The 22,716-nt window shown below is 42.0% G+C and overlaps 1 protein-coding gene across 2 annotated transcripts in view; it reads right to left on the reverse strand.

Moving 5' to 3' along the window:
- Positions 1-16,013, reverse strand: part of LOC106605310 (platelet endothelial aggregation receptor 1) — a 45,668-nt gene extending 29,655 nt beyond the window's left edge. The window contains exon 1 of one of the 2 annotated variants that reach the window (XM_045718434.2): positions 15,802-16,013. The gene's annotated coding sequence lies outside the window, so the exon portion shown is untranslated. The remainder of the gene's footprint in view (positions 1-15,801) is intronic. The other variant, XM_014200789.3, reaches the window with a different exon arrangement.
- Between the last annotated feature and the right edge of the window lie 6,703 nt (positions 16,014-22,716).

A 22,716-nucleotide genomic window follows, 5' to 3' on the forward strand; every position in this document is an offset into this window, starting at 1 on the left:
GTAATCGTAGGTCATCAATTTTATTTTCCAATGATTGCATGTTAGCAAGTAGAACGGATGGCAGTGGGAGTTTACTCGCTCGCTTACGGATTCTCAGAAGGCAGCCCGGCCTGCGCCCTCTTTTCCTCCGTCTTTTCTTCACGCAAATGACGGGGATTTGGGCCTGTCCGCCCCGGGAAAGCAGTATATCCTTCTCATCGGACTCGTTAAAGGAAAAAGCTTCTTCCAGTTTGTGGTGAGTAATCGCTGTTCTGATGTCCCTATAAAACGTCAGCCATCCTCTTCGGAGTCATCTTATAGATCAGGTTGGTATGAATGCCTGGCCAATTGAAACGTGTTGTACTGACACTCTGGGAACATATTCTCTCTTGTTGTGTTGGGCGTTTGGCCAAGTTGAGGCCTCTCTCTCCAAGTTGAGTCCATCCCTGCGGCATTGCTCCACAGTGAGGGCTTGTGTGTTCTCGTCTGCAACCAGCTAGCCACACAGTGTAAACTACCTCTAGGGCCGGCACACTCCAGACCATAACCACAGGCAGAGTGACTGTGGTTTCGTCGGTCAGAGAAAGTGTAGGGGTCCTCACAAACACAAACACTCCGGAGTGCTCTAGCCAGAATAAAAACACATGCATATGTACATGTTCAGTACACCCCAAAACACTCACCTCAGATTAAAAAGTACTGTTCAGGGTATTAATAGTATTTTCTATGCAAGCTTAACTATATGAAATGGTGGAAAACCTAAAATGGCGGCCCTGGCTGAGGTTTTGGAGGGACATGACCATACAGAGCAGTAATTATATGCGTCGTAATGTACTGGGGATCATAACGTGTGCAGAGACACTTGGGCTTCTTGTAAATAAAAATAGCCTTTCCACAAACCATAACCAGAAAACACAGGCTTGAAGAACACGGTAGAAAGACCACACCGTTGGCATTATCGTGCGACCATCGCTTAGAAGGCTCCAGTAACAGTTCAGGATTCTGAACATGTAATTACCATAGAATCAAGTGGTATTATTTTAGAGACCATATATAATTACCATAGAATCAAGTGGTATTATTCTAGAGACCACATGCGTGTACAGTGAGCTTTCATAGTGAATGAACCTCCATGCTGGAGACAAGCTGTTTAGTATAGTTTAGTTGGTATAAAAGAACAATCCACTAATGGTATAACCCCATTCATAACTGAATCCTCAGCTGTAGATTAATATTTACCATAATTATTCTGAAGAAATACTGTAACATCCTGACATACAGGTCTTGAATAACGAATCAATTAATTACTACATCATTTGAGATTTTCACAATTACACAATTTGTGTTATGACTTCTAGACATCCTGATAATCATGACCAGTGAAACATTCGCAGGACTGTTGATTTTACCGGTGTTGCAGCATGAATCATCATCAGTAGCTTGCTTGTTCAGAACTACCCCTTCCTTTGCTCTTCCTGCCATACCCTGTAGTAATATCCCTTGTCCTACTACAATATGGTGGTGACATTACAACAGGAAGTAACCTATAGTCTGAAGGTCTCTGTGAGTCACCCTGTGGTGCCCTGGACCCCACAATCGTATTGTTATACTACCCCTTGAATCACTTCACACATGATGCCATAATCATGATGCTCATCCAAGTCATTGGATGAAAGTTAGAAAAAGGCCTTGGCGCCTGACAGTGAAGAGATATGAGGGGGTATAAAGTCAGATATCAGTCATACCTCTACACATCACCCTCCTCATGATGTCGGACTACACATGCACTACCGTTCAAAAGTTTGGGTTCACTTAGAAATGTCCTTGTTTTTGAAAGAAAAGCACATTTTATGTCCATTAAAATAACATAAAATTGAGTGTAGACATTGTTCATGTGGTAAATGACTATTGTAGCTGTTTTCTTTATGGAATATCTACATAGGCGTACAGAGGCCCATTATCAGCAACCATCACTCCTGTGTCCCAATGGCACGTTGTGTTAGTTAATCCAAGTTTATCATTTTAAAAGGCTAATTGATCATCAGAAAACCCTTTTGCAGTTATGTTTGCACAGCTGAAAACTGTTGTTCTGATTAAAGAAACAATAAAAATACCCGCAAAACACCAGTCTCAACGTCAATAGTGAAGAGGCGACTCCGGAGTGCTGGCCTTATAGGCAGAGTTCCTCTGTCCAGTGTCTGTGTTCTTTTGCCCATCTTAATCTTTTGTTTTTATTGGCCAGTCTGAGATATGGCTTTTTCTTTGCAACTCTGCCTAGAAGGCCAGCATCCCGGATTTGCCTCTTCACTGTTGACATTGAGACTGTTGTTTTGCGGGTACTATTTAATGAAGCTGCCAGTTGAGGACTTGTGAGGGGTCTGTTTCTCAAACTAAAAACTCTAATGTACTTGTCCTCTTGCTCAGTTGTGCACCTGGGCCTCCCACTCCTCTTTCTATTCTGGTTAGAGCCAGTTTGCGCTGTTCTGTGAAGGGAGTAGTACACAGCGTTGTACGAGATCTTCAGTTTCTTGTCAATTTCTCGCATGGAATAGCCTTCATTTCTCAGAACAAGAATAGACTGATGAGTTTCAGAAGAAAGTGCTTTGTTTCTGACCATTTTGAGCCTGTAATCGAACCCACAAATGCTGATGCTCCAGATACACAACTAGTCTAAAGGTCAGTTTTATTTATGCTAACATAATTGAAAAAGGGTTTTCTAATTGTCACGTGTGCTCCCCCTCCGGCCTCTAGGTCACCAGGCTGCTCGTTATGGCGCACATCTGTCACCATCGTTACACGCACCTGCATGTCATCACTCACCTGGACTCACTTCCTTGATTACCTGCCCTATATATGTCACTGCCTTTGGTTCCTTCCCCAGGTGTCATTGTTTCTGTTTCCTGTCTGTGCGTTGTTCGTGTTTCTTGTTTTGTATTATGTTTCATTTATTAAAACACTCACTCCCTAAACTTGCTTCCCGACTCTCAGCGCACATCGTTACACTAATGATCAATTAGCCTTTTAAAATGATAAACTTGGATTAGCTAACACAACGTGCCATTGGAACACAGGAGTGATGGTTGCTGATAATGGTCCTCTGTACGCCTATGTAGATATTCCATAAAGAAAACAGCTACTATAGTCATTTACAACATGAACAATGTCTACACTGTATTTCTGATCAATTTATGTCAAAAATTGCTTTTTTTTCAAAAACAAGGACATTTCTAAGTGACCCCAAACTTTTGAACGGTAGTGTATAAATGTATGTAATTCCATAAACAAAAGTGGACTTCATCATAAAGAATGCGGATGGTACTTTATAAACACAAGTGATTGTCGTATACACAAGGCCGGACTTCAAGCATAGACAAAGAGCTTAACATACTTACACAAACACACTGGATGGACAGCCAGTGACAACAATAATATAGCTACTATGACCACCGCCAATTTGAGCTTGACACTGCAGATTGCAGTCTTTCATTATTATTCGAAAATATCCTCTACCACTCTGTGTCCCACATCATATCTATTTTTCCAACATTTACACCATAACGTCAATTTAATTTCCTCAATCATTATTTGAATCTCCATGCTCTTTTTCTTCATGTTGTCTCTTTAACTCAACTTCTCTCTTGTTTTGGGACCAGAGCATTGTGGGAACCTCTTGAGTGAAGTATTCTAGATGATGTGTATCGTCCTCGGCTGATCTTCTCATGACACTGCCAGACATAACACTCAGCTTTTCATCCATGTTTGTTTTCTTCTGGGTTCTTCCAACATACACAACAAGGCCAATAGGTCACAAGCCTTTGAAATCTTAAGTGGACCATCAGAAAACAAAAACCACCCGACAAAGCACTTGTGTCTAAGTTCATCAACTAGCCACAAGTTCAACCTTTATGTCAAAAGATAACAAGACCAAAAGAGAGTAATAATGTTATCTTGACCTGCTTCTATGGTCCTCAATGATGTTTGGTTTTTCTATAGGCACTTCAGTTTTGTTACGAAATCAATCCTCCTTATGATCACCCAAGTTGTCAAATGCTGGGTGTAACTGGTGCATGGAAGTCAGGCGCAGGAGAGCAGAGAAGAGTGGACAAAGCACTTTACTGAGGCAATTATTTGAACAGAACGCAACCGCGTCACAAAAACAAATGCCCAAAGAACAAGTGAGGCAGCACCAAGTACAAAGTACCGGCTGCCACAAAGCACGGGTGTAAAACAAAACCCGTCGCAAACCAGCTGGAAGCGTGCCAACCTGACAATAAACAATACCCCACACAGACATGGAGGGAACAGAGGGCTAAATACACATAGTAATTATGAGGAGATGTAAACCAGGTGTGTGGGAAAACAAGACAAAACAAATGGAAAATGTAAGGTGGATCGGCGATGGCTAGAAGACCGGTGACGTTGACCACCGAACACCGCCCGAACAAGGAGAGGAACCGACTTTGGCGGAAGTCGTGACACAAGTCTAGAAAAGTCATGCCTGTTTTATGACCACACCGTAGTCTGAAACTGTGCACATCTGGATTTACTACACTGGCGGTGGCAAATTCAAAAACACTCTCTGCATCTCCTACTTCCTAAATTTTGCGGTCTGTCAATCAATACTCAATTAATCATTGGCCGTAGAGCAGCACTGGTACAGTATTCCAATAATGTTTTGTTCTGTATTTTCTCACTAAGGGAAACAGCCAAGCATTATGTACTCTAACAAAAGGAAATGCTGAACTGATGTGGACAGCAAAAAATTGCCTGGTCATTAAAAAACCTTCCATCAAACATCCACATAAACACAGATGTGCACACACAGAGAACAACAGTGACTTCATGGAGGGCCTCACATGCCCTCCCCCACAACAAGTGTGTGCACGCACACTTTCGATCTCTAGCCACTATCCCCTTTCCCTTGGTTGAATCTCATGCAGATTTCATACTACTAGTCCCAGATCTTAGCTGCAGTCCCCTCTCCAGTGGCAGGGTGTGGTAGCAACCCACCTCTGCCTTGGCTAACACTAAAGCAAAAGGAACCATGGTCTCAACAGGACACACAGCGACCCTGATAGGTACAGTAACACAGATTAGGATGTTACACTATACCTTAGTTTAAGTATTTCTACAATACAGGCATGGTAATTCCTAATATACAGTGAGGGAAAAAAGTATTTGATCCCCTGCTGATTTTGTACGTTTGCCCACTGACAAAGAAATGTTCAGTCTATAATTTTAATGGTAGGTTTATTTGAACAGTGAGAGACAGAATAACAACAAAAAAATCCAGAAAAACGCATGACAAAAATGTTACATTTATTTTCATTTTAATGAGGGAAATAAGTAATTCACCCCTCTGCAAAACATAACTTAGTACTTGGTGGCAAAACCCTTGTTGGCAATCACAGAGGTCAGACGTTTCTTGTAGTTGGCCACCAGGTTTGCACACATCTCAGGAGGGCTTTTGTCCCACTCCTCTTTGCAGATCTTCTCCAAGTCATTAAGGTTTCGAACCTCCACAGATTTTGTATGGGATTAAGGTCTGGAGACTGGCTAGGCCACTCCAGGACCTTAATGTGCTTCTTCTTGAGCCACTCCTTTGTTGCCTTGGCCGTGTGTTTTGGGTCATTGTCATGCTGGAATACCCATCCACGACCCAAATTCAATGCCCTGGCTGAGGGAAGGAGGTTCTCACCCAAAATGTGATGGTACATGGCCCCGTCCATCGTCCCTTTGATGCGGTGAAGTTGTCCTGTCTCCTTAGCAGAAAAACACCCCCAAAGCATAATGTTTCCACCTCCATGTTTGACGGTGCGGATGGTGTTCTTGGGGTCATAGGCAGCATTCCTCCTCCTCCAAACACGGCGAGTTGAGTTGATGCCAAAGAGCTCCATTTTGGTCTCCTCTGACCACAACACTTTCACCCAGTTGTCCTCTGAATCATTCAGATGTTCATTGGCAAACTTCAGACGGGCATGTATATGTGCTTTCTTGAGCAGGGGGACCTTGCGGGTGCTGCAGGATTTCAGTCCTTCACGGCGTAGTGTGTTACTAATTGTTTTCTTGGTGACTATGGTCCCACCTGCCTTGAGATCATTGACAAGATCCTCCTGTGTAGTTCTGGGCTGATTCCTCACCGTTCTTATGATCATTGCAACTCCACGAGGTGAGATCTTGCATGGAGCCCCAGGCCGAGGGAGATTAACAGTTCTTTTGTGTTTCTTCCATTTGCGAATAATCGCACCAACTGTTGTCACCTTCTCACCAAGCTGCTTGGCGATGGTCTTGTAGCCCATTCCAGCCTTGTGTAGGTCTACAATCTTGTCCCTGAAATCCTTGGAGAGCTCTTTGGTCTTGGCCATGGTGGAGAGTTTGGAATCTGATTGATTGATTGCTTCTGTGGACAGGTGTCTTTTATACAGGTAACAAGCTGAGATTAGGAGCACTCCCTTTAAGACACCTGGGAGCCAGAAATCTTTCTGATTGAGAGGGGGTCAAATACTTATTTCCCTCATTAAAATGCAAATCTATTTATAACATTTTTGACATGCGTTTTTCTGGATTTTTTTGTTGTTCTGTCTCTCACTGTTCAAATAAACCTACCATTAAAATTATGGACTGATAATTTCTTTGTCAGTGGGCAAATGTACAAAATCAGCAGGGGATCAAATACTTTTTTCCCTCACTGTATAGGTTTCCGTGCAATGCAGATCTTTAGAAAAACTAAAGACACCCCAAGGAATAAACAAAGATTTTCCACATTTAGTGTAACATACACTGATCCTTCAGAATCCTATGGCTGAGTATCTGATTCAGTGTCCTCTTCAAAAACACAGGGTTCAAGCACCACACATTTCATGCCATGGGCATTAGCTTTAAAGGCCTAATGAAGACATTTATATCAATATTAAATCATTTCTTGGTAACAATTAAGTAACTTACTGTAATAGATTTCCATTCAAATGGGCAAAATTGCATTTAAGCAAAAAACTATCTCTCAAGCAAAACATTTGCTAGGACTGTCTGGGAATGCTCTGAGTGGGAAGGGGAAAACTGAAAACTAGCTGTTATTGGCAGAGCGGTTTGGAACGCTCTTTGTTATTCGTCTATTAACCAATTTACCCCATGTCGCCATGGAAAGCCGAAACTCCCTCCTATGCAAACCTGCTAATTAGAAGGTCCTGTGTATATTGTATGTTCAACCAGAAACTATCAGGAAATAACACTGATCACATTTGTTCATACTTTTACATTGTTAGTTTCATCAGCTCTTGTACAACACGATACAAAACAGAAGTTTGACCGCACTGGGCCTTCCCATTTTTTTAACTTCACAGTTCCATGAAACTGAGAGCAATTTACGATAACAGACTACGACCACGCAGCATCTGCTTTCGAATAAGACAACACTTCTAATGTAGCTGGCTGGCAAGTTTACTAGCAGTCAGTGAGATAGGCACGAGCTGGAACCCATTTGGGTAGCTGTTGGTATATCTTTTCTCTGTTGTTGTTGTTGTTCATCTTCTTTAAATTTACAGGATGAGTTCTGGGCATCATTTCCTGTTTGGGGAGTAATAATGGTGTTCCATCTGGGCTTTTATTTACCTCATGTACCCCCATAAATGTAAAAACCCTGCAGGGTATGTGGTTAGGTCATTATGCATAATGCATGAAGAGACATAGACCTAAACACGTGCAGGCAGATGTGCATCTACAGACTCGTCCCTCTGTCTGCATTATGGCTGAATGACTGCACATCAGAAAGGTACTGTGACATGCTAGCAAAAATAACTCAATGGGACAGTAACCAGGGGAAGAACTAAGAGTGGGATGCATATCATAAGGTACTTGTCTCTTTCTTTCTCTATCTCTACTACCTCTCTGTTTTTCCAGGAAGTTCAGTCTGGGCCAGTAAATTCCTCTCATTTAAACCCAATTGATTTACTGGCCTGCCTCTGGCCTTCGGTGCGCTGCCTTTTTTTGGAGGGCGAGGAGGAAATCTGCTCCTTATTAATGTGATCCTTTTATCGCATCTTTTTCTTCACAGAACCAAAATATATCCCTCGTTCTGAGTTTTTGGAAGTTAAAGACCAAACAAATTTTTTTATTTTGTCACTTTAGAACTTGAGCCACGTGTACTACCCTGAAGGTGAACCCTTAGAAATGTTCCTATCCTTTGTCTTTGTGACTATGCTTTTCACAGTGGTGGTGCTGTAACCTATTTTGAGACCTATAGGTGGCAGCGTTACTTTTTTCACTTCGGCTCCAAAACATAAAAGTGATAAATTCAGCAAAGAGTAAGAGGAAAATACAGCCATGTGGTTGTTATGCATGCAAAATGTAATGGTAAAACAAATGTTTTGTGTCACACCTGCAGGTCTGCTCGACAGAACAGGAAGGCAGGGGGCAACCTGGAGACAAGGGCCAGATGCACACCACCGCCACCACACAGGACTGTCCTGGGCAAATAACGCGGGGGGCAGGTGAGGAAGGAGAGAGGCCAGGAGCATCCCTTCCTCTTTGGCTATGATCTTCGCCAATCAAGGAAACGGCAAACAAATGTAACACTTTATTTTTCTGTGTGCAAAGTGGGAACTAATCAGTAGAGATCTGAACTTACGTAAAAAAATAAGTTGAAGTGGAAATGCGGCATGGTCTAATGGTAGCCTAACAACTAATAACTATAAATGGCTATAGCTGTGAGTAGGTACCAAGTAATTCCTTGTAGTTAACACACTGTAAAAGTAAGTGTTACTGCTTCTTCCTTTCCTTCAGCACTACTCCAAAAGCATCCTTTAAATGGGGTCATCTTGATCATATAGGTCATTCTACCATTTAAAAAAAGATGGCTCAATATTGACTCTACTAACTCATGTGCTCGCTCACCTCTTATAAAACACAGGGGCCAAGGTGTCTCTTGACGCAAATAGTTTGTTTGTTCTGTTTATCTGCCATGGTGCAAAAAGAAAACTAAGTTAAAACATCCCAGTCTCCCAAACCCCCACAAGTCCACATTCTCCTAGCTCTTCCCCTCGCTCATCGCTGTGGAGCGCAGGGAGACAGAACTAGGACAAACAATAGGAAGCGGATAGGAAACATCTTGCCTGTAAACCCAGGTCTGCATCCCAACCTTCCCTTCCTCTGACAAGTAAACACAACCGAGGAGGGATTCAGGCTGGTAAAAGAAAAACTATCCTCTACCAACACCATCATACCAATACTGGCATTGCTGTACCCAGAGTTTCCAAGAGCAAATCCATTGGGATGCTAACATAAACTGTTGTTTTGAATAATGGTGATGTTGACTAGGGATACTCTCTCATTCTGCATTTCTCTGTGACTAACTCTCCCTTTTATTACCTGACCTGAATAATGGAAATGTTTGTGAGGGGAGGGGATCTCATAAAATGCATGATGGAGAGCCATGGACTCACTGCTCCACACAGCTGGTGGACGACTGGGTTGGCTGTAGGTCGGGAACTGGGAAAAACATCAAGTGGGGCTCTACCAATACATGTCAATGGGGTGCCAAGCATGACATAACAGTTATTTATTTTAGCATTCAGAATTCACATGAAATTATAAATATGAATTCTTATCCAACAGTTGAGAAAATAAATGGCTCTTGCTTCATTTACATAAATGACCTCACACCAGCTGCTGAAAGAAACGAAGAGTGGAAAAAAACAACCATTTTCTCAAGACGGCCTGAGAAAGCAATGAGACGTTAAAGGGAATACATTTCCTCCCTCTACAGCTCAGGTTTCTGTTTGTTACAGCCTTCCTCTATAGACACCGCATGAAACGAGAGGCACCAGAACAGGCCCCCAAATCTTAATTACAAATGTCTCCACCACCCCTCCACAATACCACCCTCCCTACCCAACATCACCCACCCAACCAACCAACAACACAAGCAGCTCCAAAGACACTCACCACAGTACAAGTACTCTGTGGTCACTCCATTAGCCCTTTCCAGTCCCCTCCCCCTCGATCCTCTATCCAAACCAACTGTTCTTTATGAAAGTTTATTTGAGCCAGAGCCTATAGTAACTGTCCATGTTCCACAGCAAAACCGGTCCAAAACCACGTCTTGCATGGCTGCAGTCGTATCTGCTCCAAATTATCTGCACGGCTGCAGAGCATATGGGGTTGAGAGACTTATACAAGCATGTCTTAGGAATATTACATCTCTGTCACCTTCTTTTGAACGTGCCATTGCTTTTTGCTGTTTTCCATTACGATGATTTATCTGCACAAAAGACTGAAAAGACAAGATTGACCAATCATCAAATCAAGTCAAGTACTAATTGTAATATTGACAATCACTTTGGCTGTGAAAGAAATCCTTGGGAGGTTTATGAATCAACTAGGAGTTTGCTGTGTAGATTTGACAACATTAAATCTGCCAGATTACAATGTCAAAAAACCTCGTAAGAACCTCCCAGGCCCTCTGTACAGTACAACCATTAATCCACCTTCTATATAAACAATGTTTTGAGTCCAAAAAGTGACATGTTTGGATAAAAAAACAAGCAAGGATCCACAACTACAATCTCAACTCAATAACAACACACAAATGGTGTGTGGCCTGGTATAAACCTTTCATGAAAAGCCATAGCTTTCAAAAGAAAACACATAGAGACCCAGTGTACTATGTGGAGTTACAATAAACCTTTATAAACAGAGGGTTTCTGCCATTTGGAAGATCAAATTAACGTGAAGTAAATATACTGTAACAACCTCATCTCTACTCGTCCTATTTCTACCTCGGCTCTGGTGTGTCTGGCCAGTGTCATCCCAAACCAAAACATATCCGATGGCTCACCAGACCTCCATACTTCACCTCTTGGATGGAGAAACAGATGGTCATAGAAGGCCAGTAAGAGGAGAGCAATGGATAAACTCCAGCTGTTTGATTGAAGAGAGGAATCAGTAGTTAGACCACAGACAGAAAAGAGATCACCAAATCTTCATACAGTAATCACTGATGGCAGTAACAGTCTGTAGACAAACAGACACGTATCCAAGAGGTGTACTGTAGATATGCAGAGCAGTATGTATGGACATCAGACAGAAAAATCCACACGGAATCTCGATTTATCCACCGGGCACACGCTGGTTGAATTAATGATGTTTCCACGTCATTTCAATGAAATGATATTGAACCAACGTGGAATAGATGTTGAATTGACGTCTGTGCCCAGTGGGTATCTACTTTTGTAAAGAGGTCAGCATACTACAGACGAATATCAATGTGTTTTCCTGAGGATTTTGGTGAGCAGTCTTGAAGAGCACAGTAGATGGGAGTTTAGGTGCTGTCAGGTCCAGGTGGCAGCGGCTTACAGTGTAAATCACATATCCTATCTTTCCTTTCCAGGTGTTGAGATTTAAAGTGTTTCTATGTGCAACAGTGCCAGGTTCTCCCAAGAGCCTCCATTCACAAGATCTCTTTGGGTACTACACTGGAGGATTTTAGGCCAGTTCGCAGTCCTAAGGTAAAGCTGGGTGACAAACAAAGACATATAGCTTACCTTTATAGCAATAAGAAATAGCCATACAAAGAGTACAGTTTAAGTCGGAAGTTTACATACACCCTAGCCAAATACATTTAAACGCAGTTTTTCACAATTCCTGACATTTAATCCAAGTAAAAATTCCCTGTCTTAGGTCAGTTAGTGTCACGTCCTGACTAGTAAGGAGTCAGTTGTCATTGTAGTATGGTCAGGGCGTGTTTGTTTTGTGTGTTTTGGGTTTTTTTGGTTCTAGGGGATTTTGGTTCTAGTTTTCTATTTCTATGTTTCTTTTTCCATGTTTTTGCCGAGTATGGTTTCCAATCAGAGGCAGGTGTTTTTCATTGTCTCTGATTGGAAGCCATACTTAGGCAGCCTGTTTTTTCCTTTGGGTTTGTTGGTGGTTGTTTTCTGTATAGCCGTGTGCCTTGCAGAACTGTTGATTGTCGGTTTATTGTTTAAGTGTTCTCTTTTATTAATAATAAAAGAAGATGGTCACTATACCCGCTGCGTTTTGGTCACCTTTCATCGACGCATGTGACAGTTAGGATCACCACTTAATTTAAGAATGTGAAAAGTCAGAATAATAGTACAGAGAATGATTTATTTCAGCTTTTATTTCTTTCATCACATTCCCAGTTGGTCAGAAATGTACATACACTCAATTAGTATTTGGTAGCATTGCCTTTAACTTGTTTAACTTGGGTCAAATGTTTTGGCTAGCCTTCCACAAGCTTGCCTCAATAAGTTGGATGAATATTGGCCCATTCCTCCTGACAGAGCTGGTGTAACTGAGTCAGGTTTATAAGCCTCCTTGCTCGCACACGATTTTTCAGTTCTGCCCACAAATTTTCTATAGGATGAGGTCATGTCTTTTTGATGGCCACTCCAATACCTTGACTTTGTTGTCCTTAAGCCATTTTACCACAACTTTGCTTGCAAATTTGCTTGGGGTCATTGTCCATTTGGAAGAGCCATTTGCAATCAAACTTTAACTTCCTGACTGATGTCTTTAGATGTTGCTTCAATATATGCACATAATTTTCCTACCTCATGATGGTGTACTATTTTGTGAAGTGCACCAGTCCCTCTTGCAGCAAAGCACCCCCACAACATGATGCTGCCACCCCCGTGCTTCACGGTTGGGATGGTGTTCTTCAGCTTGCAAGCCTCCCCTTTTTCCTCCAAACATAACGATGGCCAAACAGCGATATTTTTATTTCATCAGACCAGAGGACATTTCTCCAAAAAGTATGTTCTTTGTCCCAATGTGCTGTTGCAAACCGTAGTCTGGTTTTTTTATGGCTGTTTTGGAGCAGTGTCTTCTTCCTTGCTGAGCAGCCTTTCAGGTTATGTCAAAATAGGACTCGTTTTACTGTGGATATAGATACTTTTGTACCTGTTTCCTCCAGCCTCTTCACAAGGTCCTTTGCTGTTGTTCTGGGATTTTCGCACCAAAGTACATTCATCTCTAAGAGACAGAACACGTCTCCTTCCTGAGCGGTATGACGGCTGCATGGTCCCATGGTGTTTATACTTGTGTACTATTGTTTGTACAGATGAACGTGGTACCTTCAGGCATTTGGAAATTGCTCCCAAGGATGAACCAGACTTGTGGAGGTCTAAGGTCTTGGCTGATTTCTTTTGATTTTCCTGTGATGTCAAGCAAAGAGGCACTGCGTTTGAAGGTAGGCCTTGAAATACATCCACAGGTATGCCTCCAATTGACTCAAATGATGTCAATTAGCCTATCAGAAGCTTCTAAAGCCATGACATCATTTTCTGGAATTTTCCAAGCTGTTTAAAGGCACAGTCAACTTAGTGTATGTAAACTTCTGACCCACTGGAATTGAAATACAGTAAATTGTAAATTAAGTAATCTGTCTGTAAACAATTGTTGTTAACATTACTTGTGTCATGCACAAAGTAGATGTCCTAACCAACTTGCCAAAACTATAGTTTGCTAACAAGAAATATGTGGAGTGGTTGAAAACGAGTTTTAACGACTCCAACCTAAGTGTATTTAAACTTACGGCTTCAACTGTATATGTGTCATCCAAAGAGGAAATGCGCTCAACATAGATACAGGGGCGGAAATCCCGGGGGGGACGGGGGGGACACGACCCCCCCATCCTGGGAAAAATATGATTTGTCCCCCCCAATATATCACTGAAACATAACTATGTCATTTAAATAATATGAATAATACGCAATGAAAGCAATTGTGCTGATTATAGACACTTAATAGCACGTTTTTAAGTTTCAAAAGATTGCGACCCCCCCACCCTTTTCCTCACAATGGTTTGATCCACTGGCAAGATAACAGAGGGGTCGTAGCCACTGTCTGAAAGGCACTCAATGAACGTAGCGCGCAAATATTAACTATTAAGCTAGCTAGTACCTATTTCATTTATGTGGCCTCGTCAAAGATGGAATCTTTGCTATCATCAATTTATTCCGAGATCAAGTTAGTGCTTCAAAGTCCCTGTGATAAGGTTAGCGATAAACCGAAGTCCAAACTGAACAGAACTACACTCTCTTCTACCATTGTCTTAAATATATTTAATGGTCTCGTTGCAAAAGCTAAATTGTCGCAAGGGAACATTTATATATTTTATTTAACCCGGGTAGCAAAGATTATAGCAAACACCACTGAAACTGAATTGGTGCTCGCTAGCTTTGCAAATTCAGCTATTGTTGGAAGCCAGCCAATATGAAACAAACTATTAAAATTACAAAAGGTTGCAGCATATGTTGTGTAAATGGTGAACTCATACAGCTGTCAACTCTTGTCATTTTAATCCGTTTCACATTTGCTAGCTACCTTTTGGATCGAAGCCCAAATAGAATGATAAAAGATAAGATGATAGAAGCCCATCTCCTACTGTAAATAACCTACACACTGTGTGTGTGTGTAGCCAGCCAGCCAGGTAGAAAAATGGCTGAAAAATAAAAGACGGACATCAGAGTATTTTTCAGTACACCAAAACGCAAAGTAAGAACCCTAGTAGCCTAATATCTCAAAGACTAGTTGATAAAATGTTCATAAGAAAGAAATGAAATTCTAATGGAAATGTTTCACAATGATGTCATTAGGCAGAGCAGGCAACAGATGGCACACAGACAGCAGAGTTGGGGACAGATATGCAGGGACAGACTGGCAGAGACGGAGTCTCAGGTAAGTTTGTTGAGTCTTTGTTTGGCAACATTATGAAAGGTTCTCAATTTTTTGGACTTGTAAAATAGGAACATAATTGGAAAATGCCATGGATACCCCCACTCTCAACTTAAACTGGTGACTGAACTAAGATTTGTTAAAGGCAATGGTATTGCGGTTGTGAGTAGTTGTGTAGTTTTGGGTACCGGTAGTTAGGAGTACGGCAAACACCTTATTTCTTTGGTTCCTCAATATACATTTACCATATTACAATGTAGGCTATGTGTTACAGCACTACTTTTGGTGTCCCCCTCAGGAATTGCTCTTGAGAAAATTTCATGTAATTGTCCCCCCCAAAGTTGATATCAGACTTTCGCCCCTGCATAGATATGAAAACCACTGGGTGAGCCAGATCCACCAAAGGACTCCCTATGTTTGTCCTATTTGGTATGTTTCCAACTTGACAGACTACACATGGAAGTGTTGAAAGTTGACTCAATCACTCAGACCATGTCACAATGTGTCGCACACTGCGAGAAGTGACAACCACCTCATCTCCACATTTTGTTACCATTAGTCATGACTCTTGCCTTGCCACAACATAGGCCTCAAGGTCAATTAAGATCTTGGAATACCCCAGAGGTGCTTAATAAAATGAAAGTGGCACCGTCTTTGAAACAACTTGAACCCTAAACCAATCAACTGCAAGCCTGATCAAACAATACACATTAAGATGGCACTCTATGATAGTCAGATATGTTTTGCATATCAAGACTATAGGCTAATCCTTTTAACAAAATATAAATTGACCCGGTTTAGTTATGATGATTGAGGATATGGCTATGCCCGAGCAAACATTAATGACAAGAAATACTCACAAAATACAAGCGTTCAGTATTCACGTGTTATTTTCTATCTACTAATATACATGGTAATAAGCAGGCATGTCAGGATGTATTACTGTATGTGCTGTACTTCAGAGAAAAGAGCAAGACAACAGTATGGGAGAGAATTTAAAAAATCATACAGATCTAAATATGACCGTTACAGTTTGAATAATCTGCAAGTACTCAGGCATAATCATAATCTTGGTTTTACAATAGAGACTTTATCGTTTGTTTTCTAAACGCATATGTTTTCTGTACTCACTTGGGTGAAAAGCATTTGTTGTTAATCCACTGTATTTGCGATCTCGAAGTAGGCTACCTCAAGATATTATAACACATTTCCAGCGGTGGAAAATGAGTTCCAGATGAAGTCAGTGAAGAAAGAGCAGTAGTATAACTTCACAACTTCAGTGCGTTGGTTTCAGCCGCATCCATCGGGGGAGGGTCTGTAGTCGCAGACTGTGGATTGAGAGGAGGAGAGGCAAGTAGCGAACTGAAAAACTGTGACAGGAAAGAAGAACGAGAGAAGAGAGAGAGAGAGAGAGAGAGAGAGATACAAGTATAAAATAGTAAACATTTGATTGCAATTAGACTTTTCACAATAAACAAAAACGAAATTGGCAAATTGATTTATTATCTTGTTGAAGGCCTAAAGTATATGGTTGATACATTTTCAGTGGGATTGAACTAATACAGTAGGTGATCACGTCAAAGTGCACATTAGAGTTTTATTCAACTCTTTGTCATACATGATCGCTCTTCATTACAGTAGCCTAGTTTAAGATCTGAAGAAGTGGATGAGGAGATATGATCAATAATTTGTGGTTCAGATTGTAAGTAAGGACCAATCGCAATGAATACTTGATGGGAAACAAAATAACTCATTGCATGCTAGGTAGACAGAACATCAGTTTGCTACGACTGGCTCATATGGAGGACAGATCTAGTGCATCAGTGACATCATGTAGACGCAGTGTTTGATGAAGGCATCTTTAAATAATTTTTCACCACTGCACAGACCAATACTTCAACATAGTAGGCCTCGTGTTGTAAAGGTTTAGTCATGTAAATGTACTCCTGTTGAAAAATTATAATATGCATACTGCACATTATACATTTTTTCCTCTTCTTTCTTTCCCCTTGGGGTTTTCCCCTCCTCAGTAGGTCACTGAGTTTCAGGACAGGGATGTTAAACATGACCAGACAGTGGACACAGGTTTTATTGACATTGGGTATTTCTGGCTCACTATATATGTTGCGACTGCTGTGCTAGCCATGTGTCTGGGTGGTTTATAGGGACTGTAAGGCAGCAAGAGAAGAGTTTCCTGGTAAACAGTAGGCTGGTGATGATAACTAGGGACTTCAGGATGTGTGTTTTTCCTACCGCCGAGTGTTCACACAGATAAACAGCACTGCATGGTGGGTTAATGGTGCACACATCCTTGTCATGAGGAAACCAAGAGCCCACGGAAAAAATAAAATGGTTTCCTGTAGGCTGGAGTGCCCAACCAGGGTCCTATGAGGCAAAGCCTGAGTGGACTCCTGTAGGATGGAACTAATCATGTCCACCTGCCAGCTGTGCACTAATTGAGCCTGGGGATGCAGTTAGAATGGAACTGTAGCCTATGTCTCTACACAAACTCAAAAGCTAAATTAAAATCAATTGAGCTCATGTCCTGCAGAAAATCATGGAATAAGACAAATGACAAATTATGTAAAGATGTGCTTGACCATGGCCCATCTGTTGATTTTCAGATTGCTCTCTCTCTCTCTCTCTCTCTCTCTCTCTCTCTCTCTCTCTCTCTCTCTCTCTCTCTCTCTCTCTCTCTCTCTCTCTCTCTCTCTCTCTCTCTCTCTATATATATATATATATATATATATATATAGCTCAAAAAAATAAAGGGAACACTTAAACAACACAATGTAACTCCAAGTCAATCACACTTCTGTGAAATCAAACTGTCCACTTAGGAAGCAACACTGATTGACAATACATTTCACATGCTGTTGTGCAAATGGAATAGACAACAGGTGGAAATTATAGGCAATTAGCAAGACACCCCCAATAAAGAAGTGGTTCTGGAGGTGGTAACCACAGACCACTTCTCAGTTCCTATGCTTCCTGGCTGATGTTTTGGTCACTTTTGAATGCTGGCGGTGCTTTCACTCTAGTGGTAGCATGAGACGGAGTCTACAACCCACACAAGTGGCTCAGGTAGTGCAGCTCATCCAGGATGGCACATCAATGCGAGCTGTGGCAAGAAGGTTTGCTGTGTCTGTCAGCGTAGTGTCCGGAGCATGGAGGCGCTACCAGGAGACAGGCCAGTACATCAGGAGACGTGGAGGAGGCCGTAGGAGGGCAACAACCCAGCAGCAGGACCGCTACCTCCGCCTTTGTGCAAGGAGGAGCAGGAGAAGCACTGCCAGAGCCCTGCAAAATGACCTCCAGCAGGCCACAAATGTGCATGTGTCTGCTCAAACGGTCAGAAACAGACTCCATGAGGGTGGTATGAGGGCCCGACGTCCACAGGTGGGGGTTGTGCTTACAGCCCAACACCATGCAGGACGTTTGGCATTTGCCAGAGAACACCAAGATTGGCAAATTCGCCACTGGCGCCCTGTGCTCTTCACAGATGAAAGCAGGTTCACACTGAGCACATGTGACAGACGTGACAGTCTGGAGACGCCGTGGAGAACGTTCTGCTGCCTGCAACATCCTCCAGCATGACCGGTTTGGCGGTGGGTCAGTCATGGTGTGGGGTGGCATTTCTTTGGGGGGCCGCACAGCCCTCCATGTGCTCGCCAGAGGTAGCCTGACTGCCATTAGGTACCGAGATGAGATCCTCAGACCCCTTGTGAGACCATATGCTGGTGTGGTTGGCCCTGGGTTCCTCCTAATGCAAGACAATGCTAGACCTCATGTGGCTGGAGTGTGTCAGCAGTTCCTGCAAGAGGAAGGCATTGATGGTATGGACTGACCCGCCCGTTCCCCAGACCTGAATCCAATTGAGCACATCTGGGACATCATGTCTCGCTCCATCCACCAACACCACGTTGCACCACAGACTGTCCAGGAGTTGGCGGATGCTTTAGTCCAGGTCTGGGAGGTGATCCCTCAGGAGACCATCCGCCACCTCATCAGGAGCATGCCCAGGCGTTGTAGGGAGGTCATACAGGCACGTGGAGGCCACACACACTACTGAGCCTCATTTTGACTTGTTTTAAGGACATTACATCAAAGTTGGATCAGCCTGTAGTGTGGTTTTCCACTTTAATTTTGAGTGTGACTCCAAATCCAGACCTCCATGGGCTGATAAATTGGAATTCCATTGATTATTTTTGTGTGATTTTGTTGTCAGCACATTCAACTATGTAAAGAAAAAAGTATTTAATAAGATTATTTCATTCATTGAGATCTAGGATGTGTTATTTTAGTGTTCCCTTTATTTTTTTGAGCAGTGTATATATATATATATCTCATATGACCTCTGATGGATTATGAAAGACTTACTCATGTGGCAAGCTGCTGCTTTAAAATATTGTGATAAAATATGATATTAATTATGAATCATTGACATTTTCAAAGCGTGATAAGTAAAACAATTACAATGTCTTGATAGCTTCCCATTGGTTCCATAATTCTATGAAACGTGCAACATTTTTACAACAGGATGGGTATAAGTTGGAAAGGTTGGGAAAACAGCTGTTGAGGAAAACGTTATCACAATGCAATTTTCTCTGGGGTCCCAACATGGGGTTTCTCCATTGGGGCCCTAGGAGGCAGTTTGCAAGAACAAGAGGGCAGGTAGTCCCACTGTCAACTGTGACAGGCTAATCAAGAGTCCACTGTTGGAAGGATATAGGGCACATTCGTTTCAAATGACTGTAGTTTCAACACAGGAGGTTTGTGGCATCTTGATTGGGGAGGATGGCCTTGTGGTAAGGACTGGAGCGGAATGGGTGGAATGGTATCAAATACGTCAAACACATGGTTTCCATGTGTTTGATACCATTACATTCGCTCCGTTCCAGACATTATTATGAGTCGTCCTCCCCTCAGCAGCCTTCTGTGAGTTTCACATATGTATTGGGTAAGGGTTGGTATTGGAATGGCAATGGCAATGAAACACACTCTCTGTTCAGTTTTGCTCACAAGTACAACATTTACCAATTAAATAATGATTATTTGCAAGTTCAAAACCCCTTCTAATCAACTAAAACTGGAAACAAGTTCAGAACGTTGCCGATTCTGCACGTTGAGGGTGTAATCATTAGTCCAAACCAGTGGAGGCTGCTGAGGGGAGGATGGCTCATAATAATGTCTGGAACGAAGTAAATGGAATGGCATCAAACACCTGGAAACCATGTGTTTGATGTATTTGATACCATTCCACCTATTCCACTCCAGCCATTACCACGAGACCGTCCTCCCCAATTAAGGTGCCACCAACCTCCTGTGGTCCAAACGAGAGTTACTATTGGACAAATTCCGCTAGGTCCCTCCCCGTTTCGTTCTGTTTGCTGCCGTTTAAGAAACGTAAAGAATACACCCCAGTGTTCAGTCACTTCAACTAAAGGGGAGATACACAGTGTTTGTGATGCTCGTCATTTGGTGCAACGCAGACAGGGTGGCGTGAGTGGTGAAACAGAAGTCGTTGTCTGTTCTTTTGCGTTTCGATGTTGAATCTTTGCCCGACAAAGTGATGTTAGGATATATAAGTTATCCCATATGAGCTTTTTGTGCCTTACGTTGTTACACGTGTCAAGTTTATGAGCAGGTGGCAGCAGTGTGTAGGAGGGAGGTTCCTAGGTGTGAGAAGTGTGCATAAGGGCATGAGACAAAGGAATGTGTAGCATTGGGGAAAGTAGGGATATGTGCAGTGGTGGAAAAAATACCAAATTGTCATACTTGAGTACAAGTAAAGATACGTTTTAATAGAAACTTACTCAAGTAAAAGTGAAAGTCACCACGTAAAATACTACTTGAGTAAAAGTCTAAAGGTATTTTGGTTTTAAATATACTTAAGTATCAAAAGTAAATGTAATTGCTAAAATATACATAAGTATCAAAATGTAAATAAAAATGTAAAATTCCTTATATTAAGCAAACCAGGCGGCACCATTTTCTTGTTATCTTAATGTACGGATAGCCAGTGGCACACTCCACCACTGACATCATTTACAGACGAAGCATGTGTGTTTAGTGAGTCCGCCAGATCATAGGTAGTAGGGTGACCCGGGATGTTCTCTTGCTAAGTGTGTGAATTGGACCATTTTCCAGTCCTGCTAAGCATTCAAAAAGTAACGAGTACTTTTGGGTGTCAGGGAAAATGTATGGAGTAAAAAGTACATTATTTTCTTTAGGAATGTAGTGAAGTAAAAGTTGTCAAAAAAAGCAACGTAAAGTACAGATACCCTGAAAAACTTCAGTAGTCCATTCATGTACTTTCCACCACAGGATATTTGTTATTTGTTGGGGTGCCCATGGGACTGTGGATCAGAAATGTCCAGTGCGAAAGAGGCAGGTTGAGGTTTTCAGGGCTAGAGTAGCGCAGAAGTTATCATATGCTGAGGCAGTGAAGAAAGAGAGGAAGATGGGTCAAGGGGGAGGGACTTTGAGAGGAGTGGTGTGAGTACTGTATTAGATCTGTACCAGTACAGAGGGATAGGCCAACAAGTGATATACAGTACCAGTCAATAGTTTGGATACACCTACTCATTCAAGGGGTTTTCTTTATTTTTACTATTTTCTACATTGTAGAATAATATTGAAGACATCAAAACTATGAAATAACACATATGGAATCATGTAGTTACCAAGAAAGTGTTAAACAAATCCAAATATATTTGAGATTCCTCAAAATAGCCACCCTTTGCCTTGATGACAGCTTTTCATACTCTTGGCATTCTCTCAACCAGCTTCATGAGGTAGTCACCTGGAATGCCTTTCAATTAACTGGTGTGCCTTGTTAAAAGTGAATTTGTGGAATTTCTTTCCTCCTTTAATGCGTTTGAGCCAATCAGTTGTGTTGTGACAAGGTAGGGGTGGTATACAGTAGATAGCCCTATTTGGTAAAAGACCAAGTCCATATTATGGCAAGAACAGCTCAAATAAGCAAAGTGAAACAACAGCCCATCATTACTTTAAGACATGAGGGTCAGTCAATACAGAAAATGTCAAGAACTTTGAACGTTTCTTCAAGTGCAGTCGCAAAAACTATGAAGAAACTGTGAAGAAACTGGTTCACATGAGGACCGCCAGAGGGAAGGAAGACCCAGAGTTACCTCTGCTGCAGAGGACAAGTTCATTAGCATTCCCAGCCTCAGAAATCGGCATTTAACTGCACCTCAGATTGCAGCCCAAATAAATGCTTCACTGAGTTCAAGTAACAGACACATCTCAACATCAACTGTTCAGAGGAGACTGCGTGAATCAGGCCTTCATGGTCAAATTGCTGCAACGAAACCACTACTAAAGGACACCAATAAGAAGAAGAGACTTGCTTGGGCCAAGAAACACAAGCAATGGACATTAGACAGGTGGAAATCTGTCCTTTGGTCTGATGAGTCCAAATTGGAGGTTTTTGGTTCCAACCTCCATGTCTTTGTGAGATGCAGAGTAGGTGAATGGATGATCTCTGCATGTGTGGTTCCCACCGTGAAGCATGGACGAGGAGGTGTGATGGTGTGGGGGTGCTTTGCTGGTGACAATGTCTGTGATTTATTCAGAATTCAAGCCACACTTAAACAGCATGACTACCACAGTATTCTGCAGCAATACACCATCCCATCTGGTTTGCACTTAGTCCCACTATCATTTGTTTTTCAACAGGAAACACACTTCCAGGCTGTGTAAGGGCTATTTGACCACAAAGAAGGAGAGTGATGGAGTGCTGCATCAGATGACCTAGCCTCCACAATCACCCGACCTCAACCCAATTGAGATGGTTTGGGATGGACCGCAGAGTGAAGGAAAAGCAGCCAACAAGTGCTCAGCATATGTGGGAACTCCTTCAAGACTGTTGGAAAAGCATTCCAGGTGGAGCTGGTTAAGATAAAATATATTTAGATTTGTTTAACACTTGTTTGGTTACTACATGATTCCATATGTGTTCATAGCTTTGATGTTTTCATTTTACCTTTATTTAACTAGGCAAGTCAGTTAAGAACAAATTCT

The sequence above is a fragment of the Salmo salar genome, chromosome 05 (assembly GCF_965601325.2).
Source record: "Salmo salar chromosome 05, fSalSal1, whole genome shotgun sequence".
Lineage (NCBI taxonomy): Eukaryota > Metazoa > Chordata > Actinopteri > Salmoniformes > Salmonidae > Salmo > Salmo salar.